Genomic DNA, 6,910 nt, shown 5'->3' on the forward strand with positions numbered 1-6,910 from the left:
CTCCAGTATTGACAATGTGGTGCCCGATTATTTGTCTCAGGTCAGAAGCATTACTAGCATGATCGATTACGCCAAACTCGCTGCCACTCAACAGTCAGATAAAGAACTACAAAGGACTTTTATCGGCAGAACATGAGTCGGTACCGGGCGTGAGTCGTGCTTCGGTAGCTCAGTTGGTAGAGCACTTGCCCGCGAAAGGCAAAGGTCCCGAGTTTGAGTCTCGGTCGGGCACACAGTTTTAATCTGCCAGGAAGTTTCATATCAGTGCACACTCCGCTGCAGAGTGAAAATCTCATTCTGGAAACATCCCCCAGGCTGTGGCTAAGCCATGTCTCAGCAATATCCTTTCTTTCAGGAGTGCTAGTTCTGCAAGGTTCGCAGGAGAGCTTCTGTAAAGTTTGGAAGGCAGGAGACGAGGTACTGGCAGAAGTAAAACTGTGAGTACCGGGCGTGAGTCGTGCTTCGGTAGCTCAGTTGGTAGAGCACTTGCCCTCGAGTGGCAAAGGTCCCGAGTTCGAGTCTCGGTCGGGCACACAGTTTTAATCTGCCAGGAAGTTTCATATCAGCACACACTCCGCTGCAGAGTGAAAATCTCATTCTGGAGTGTTTGTCTAGTCTGGTTCAATTGTATTAAGCACATGCAGGTTCTAATGGTTGAACTATAGTCTATACAAGCTGTACTGACATGTATGTTCTTGAACATTTTTGTTTGCTAAACTGCTGAGAAATGAAATAACATTTCAAAACAACAATACATATTTGCTAGCGAAAATATATATATACATACATGTCAAACCATATTTTTTGTAAATAAAAACGCCTTCTCTTTCTGCACTGTGTTTTATTTTCCCTGGCGCGTTTCGCCATTTTTGACTTTAAGGCATGATCAGTGGGCTCTATAATGATACAGTTATGATACACTTTTGTTTTGATATGTATTAATCGTAGATTACAAAACAGTTCACTTCTCGCTTTTTATGTGAATAAGTGATTACTTACGGTTCTTCCTGTTTTTAGTTGGCATCTTGTCACCATGGTGGCCGCAGTACCACTCTATTTGCGAAACATAAGCATGCTTTTTGTGTTTTGACATTTTTCGTTCCACTTTTCTTTTTACTCGCATTTGTTATTTTGATGCATTATCAGCCATATGTCCCTAGTATAGACATAACACTAATTTAGATATAACTACTTTGATTTTAATTTGTATCTCATTCTGTTTCGTTTGTTCACATACACAGACATGTTACCAACTTAGTGAAGTATATGCTGAAATCTAACGTCTATTCATTACCTTTATGTTTATATTCGAGTGAGAGCGCGCGCGCGCGCGCGCGCGTGTGTGTGTGTGTGTGTGTGTGTGTGTGTGTGTGTGTGTGTGTGTGTGTGTGTGATAGAGACAGAGAGAGAGAGAGAGAGAGAGGGAGGGAGAGAGAGAGCGAGGGAGAGAGTGAGTGTACATGCATGGATTTTTATAGTTTTGGTTTAAATAATTTTGTGGAGAAGTTCATGGACAAGTGAATGGAAATGGGGCAGAGAGGTATTAATATTATTATTATTATGATAATAATCCCCTGTTGTAGTGTTACTCTATTATTTTATTTAGTAGAGTAAATAATGAGTTGTTTGGCATGTGTAATTGCTCATTCAACACAGTTTCCTTTTCTGCCTTAGTTTTTAAGTAGGTGGTAATGTTCTTGCTGGGTTTCATGGTATATTTTTTATTGTTGATTCTAATTATTTTCATGTCTTCTTCTCTAGTGGTTGGTTTGTGATTGTGTTCTCCTAGGCATTCTGCAAATGTGGAGTGGTTTCTCCAATACTTCCAGGCTCTCATCTGTTCTTTGTATCTGACATCAAATGTTCTACCAGTTGGTCCTATGTATTTGCCATAACAGGTGTTATCTGTGATCAACATATACTTGCTTTATGGTATATATCTCTGTCTATTTGCAGTTTTGGAGTGTATTTTTGGATATAATTGTCTGTTGTGTATACTATGTTTATTCCCTGTCTTTTGAAAGTGTTGGTGATTTTGTGTGAGATTGTGTTTGTGTGTCATTGTGTACCAAGTTGTGTTTTCTCTTATGTTTTCCTGATTATTTCGTGTAGTTATGGTAATGAGAGATTGCGATCGTATTTGGTTCTGTTATGATGTTGTCAATTCTTGTGAATGTTGGTTTTATTTTACTTTTAATGTTGTTGTTTAGCTTTGTGACTATGTTACTGTTGTACCCATTGTTTTGGGCTATATGCATTATTACATCCAGTCTTGTTGATTTTTTTTTGTTTGTTTGTTGAGTGGGTCTGTATTGAGTCTATGGAGCACGTGCCAAAGTAGTGATTCTGCTTTTGTGAGTGTGGGAAGGTCGAGGATTTGGGGATGATAATGTCAGTTGCTTTGGGTTTATGGCAAATTTCAAACATATGCTTATTGTTTTGGTTTAGATTGTTATATCCAGAAAGTTAATTTTGTTATTCTGTTCTCTTTCCATGGTGAATTTTATGGTTGTATGTGTCTTGTTGGTGTCAGCATGTAATTTTTCAATTTTTGTTAGTGGTGCATCTATCGAGCAGAGGATGACAATCATATACCTGATCAAATGTATTATGTTGTATTCTTTTACTACTATTTTTGTGAACATCATCTGTTCTTGTGGTTTATAAAAATATTTGGTAAGGCTCCTGATACTGGGGACCTCATGGTAATCCTTCTTCTTGTACTCTGAAATTCTCAGACATTAATTTTAACATGTATCCTGCAAGCTTGTAATTGGGGGATTTTCTGAAATCCAATACTGGTCTCACAGGAACATTTGGCTTGTGGATCTTTGGTTGGCTTCAGAGGACAGGTGCATGGGGGTTGATCTCTGTCAGATTTCTTTTATTGTGTTATCCAGTGTGATGTCTATACTTTTGAAGAGTGTTGTGTATGTTTACTTTTGTCTGGAATATGTTTGTTGGGTCTGATTTTAATATTGTAATGTCATTTTGTGAGATGAATTCTTGTACTTTTTCAATGCATTGTTCTTTGTTTTTAAGTACTGCTGTGTTCCCCTTATCTGCTTTTGAAATGATGACATTTTGATTTTGAAGTTATTTCCTAAGTTTTTTGAGTGTTATAGCTTCTGTATTTCTGTTATTTTTGTATTTTCATATTGGTTATTATATTTTAGATTTCTTTATTTACTAGTTCTCTTGTTAATTCAGTGTTGGCACTGCTGTTTTCTCTCCTATCTTCCCTTGGCAATACACTGTCTTCTTCTATAATTAGTCGAAAGTCACACAAGAACAGATGCACAAAGAGTGGAAACAGTTTGTAGAAGAAAGATTAGCCAACTCAAAAAACTTCAATCACAACACTATAGTTCTACACACAATCAGCAAAAACACACACACAAATTCTACCCAAGATTAGTGAACCTTACAGACACACGAATAAGCTGTAAAGGAAGGCCGAGCAGTTCTAGGCACTTCAGTCTGGAACCGCGCGACCGCTATGGTCCCAGGTTCGAATCCTGCCTCGGGCATGGATGTGTGTGATGTCCTTAGGTTCGTTGGGTTTAAGTAGTTCTAAGTTCTATGGGACTGATGACCTCAGATGTTAAGTCCCATAGTGCTCAGAGCCATTTTTTTTTTTTTTTTTTTTTGTAAATTAAGACGACTTTGGAGAGATGATTAAAATACAATGTAAATTCAGAAACAGATGAAGATTATACAAGAAAATCTAATTTTTGTCATATCATATATCAGAGCACGCCACCAAGAGAATGGAAGAGCAACAGTATATTTGGTTCAAGCGAGAGGATCGACAGCAAACTGGTAGCAATTCCCAGCTAGTCTGATGACTTCATCTCAAATGAATAGTACAACTACTTCTACTTCAACACATATCTACACATTTTGGATATCTCTCCCAAGAGAGTGGTTCATTTGAATAGAATGCATTTTTAGCAGTATGGCATTCGCAGCAACAGGGATAAACTGAACCTTATCTTCACAAGCATAGACCAAGTGTTAGTTAAAGTGGTAGAAGACCTCATATCACAACCAATCTCTGAGCTTTCCTATCAAAGCTTTAAAGAGACAGCAGTTAAGTGTCTTGCAGTACCTAAAGAACTATGCATGCATCACATACTCTATGACGAAGATACCAGAAATTGAAGTCCCTCAGAATTATTAAGACATCTACATATATTGACGGGAGCTGAATCCGTTTTTCGAAGAACTATTGCGGATGATAGGGCTCAATCATCTCCCATTGATGAACAGTATTGTCTTGGAGACACACAGGAACCTTCTGCTATCGACATTAGCAGAGAAAGCTAATGCCATGTTCCATTTGTTCACTGCTATACTTACTCAAAGTAAGTGTGCTATAGCAGTCCTTGCACACCATTTTCTGTAGTTCACAACAGAAGTACAAAGAGCAATGCACCACTGCTGGAGATTGATGCCACGCGTGCGGAAGTGGACCAGAAGAAGAATAAGCGTTATGCAGTTTTAAGGGACCTACAACACTGTTCCAGTGTTCTTGAGCACGAGGTTACCATCAACGGCTGTACAAATGATAAAACAGGTTTCACAGCACGACAGCCTCAAACTGAAGTTCAACAGAAGTCATGTTTCCTAGTGGTGCTGATACCACAAGAAATTTGGAGATCGAGCTAAGAAGTGTGTGCAACAGTGCAGTTACCCAAACGCCAGAAGCGACCAATAAGGGACGTTAACGATCACAAATAACGTTACAATCGTCCCACAACCACTGTATTAAGGCAAGCATATCACAACTCCACTTTGTCACAGGGTACATCTCTACCAAAGTCACACATACTAGTGAAGAGTGCTTTAGCAAAGGCCACAGTGAAATGAGTAACTAATAATAGACAGTACTTCGGTTGTTAGTATCTTGTCTCTGCATTGCACAGAGCCAACATCCAATCATCTGAGTTGCACATTGAAAGCAGCAAATGATGGGGTCATTCCAACATTCAGTACAGCGCCCCTGGTAGTGAACCTCAGCTCACGAATAGACAGCAAATCGTTGTTTGCAGTAGCAGCAGTTTCTCATCCAGTCTTGGGAGCAGATGAATGTACACAATCGACAGCTACTTACGACACAAGATTCTGGCTGTGAGGATGAAAAGTTCTAACACAGCTGCTGCCGACAGAGAATATGATGGCCCATTTTATCAGCTTCTTTTGAGTTTACCCAGGCTTGGTAACACCAAGCATACCTTGGAAGGAAGCACAACATTCAACAATACATTGCATTTGAACAATACCTGGACCACCAGTTAGCTCCGGAATGTCATGCAGCATCCAAGCAGCATTTCGACAAATGGTTAGCAGAAGGTATTGTGTGCAGACTGGACAGCCCTTGGCACCACTGCTTCACTTGGTATGTATGAAAGATGGCACTTACCGATCATGTGGTGATTTTCGAGCTTTGAATGCGAGGGAAGTTCCTGATCATTATGCATTCCAAATATCCGACATTTCACAAGTGCATTACACGATGCCAAGATTTTCAGCGTGATTGATTACAGTAAGGCTTATACCAACGCGCCGGGGCGCCTGGTAACTTTCCTAAGACGGTTGTTATCAACCTATTCTGGATATTCGAATTCCAATTATTCCTTTTAATTTGCACAACGTGGCTCAGACGTGGCAGCATTTTATAGATGAAGTTTTGAGAGGTGAGTTTTGTTTTGCTTATACAGATGACTTTTTGATTTTTTCACAGAATGAGCAAGAGCACACAGAACAATTACAGCTGCTGTTTCAACGCCTCCAAGGGTACAGAGGTCTCTTAAGTGCAAACAAATGCACGCCAGGAAAACCACTGATAAAGTTTTTAGGATACAAGGTTTCAGCCAAGGGCATCAAACCTCTCCCAGACTGAATACAGTCAATAGTCAACATTCCACAACCTGAAAATTAAGAGAATTGGGTCTTTTTCTGGAAATGATAAACTTTTATAGACATCATTTGCCAAACATTGCGCAGGTTCAGGCCCCTCTAAAAGCTGTTTGTAGGGGAAAACGTACCACTGACAAATGCTCATTACCTTGGACACAGAAGACGACTGAAGCAGGTAATAAGCTTAAGGACACTTTGCAAGTGCTACCTTACTCTTTCATCCACAGCACATCATGCAATTAGCTTTAACAGTAGATGATAGCAAAACAACCTTAGATGCATCATTGCAGCAACAAGTAGCCAGAATTTGCAGCCATTGGTATTTTTTTCCCACAAGTTCACTCAGGCTCAGACCCTGTGATAAGCAATAGACCGTGAACTACTTGCAATACACAAAGCAGTGGAGTACTTCCGCACCGAGCTTGGAGTAAGGACTTCGACGATTTACACCAGTCAGCTTCCACCGTCCTCTTGTCACTGCTTTCCAAAAGACCAACCAGCAAAGTTCCGTCCCCCCTCCCCCCCCCCCCCCACCGAAGCAACAGACACTTGGAGTATACAGGGCAATTTAGCACGAATATACGACATTTACGTGGCTTCAGTAATGTTGTCGCAAATTGTCTTTTGCTGGCATACAGCGCAATTGGTGGAGCATCATGGTCGGACATCATTATCACACAGAAAGCTTAGTACACAACAAGAGCTCTAGTTATAGTTGCAGGAGTCTTCATCCCAACTTCACAGGCCATCTTATGGCGTGACATAGTGGGTGGCCAACCACGCCCATACTTTACACTGTCACGTCATGATCCGATATGCAAAGTTGTTTATGGTCTTTCCCACTCTGGCGTTCACACTCCTGCACATGCAGTGACTCAGGACCTTACATGGCCAAGAGCTGACTATCAGTGCCGCCAGATAGCAAAAGCCAACAAATAAAGATCGGTCAGCACACTGTGATGGGCGATGTAGTCAGCCCCATCACAAG

The 6,910-nt window shown here is 40.4% G+C and overlaps 1 non-coding gene across 1 annotated transcript; it reads left to right on the plus strand.

Moving 5' to 3' along the window:
• The first annotated feature begins 458 nt into the window (after positions 1–458).
• Positions 459–533, plus strand: Trnas-cga. The gene has a single exon. It is a non-coding gene; the product is annotated as a tRNA-Ser (tRNA).
• The last annotated feature ends 6,377 nt before the right edge of the window (positions 534–6,910 follow it).

This window comes from Schistocerca americana, chromosome 1 (genome assembly GCF_021461395.2).
Source record: "Schistocerca americana isolate TAMUIC-IGC-003095 chromosome 1, iqSchAmer2.1, whole genome shotgun sequence".
NCBI classification, from domain to species: Eukaryota; Metazoa; Arthropoda; class Insecta; order Orthoptera; family Acrididae; genus Schistocerca; species Schistocerca americana.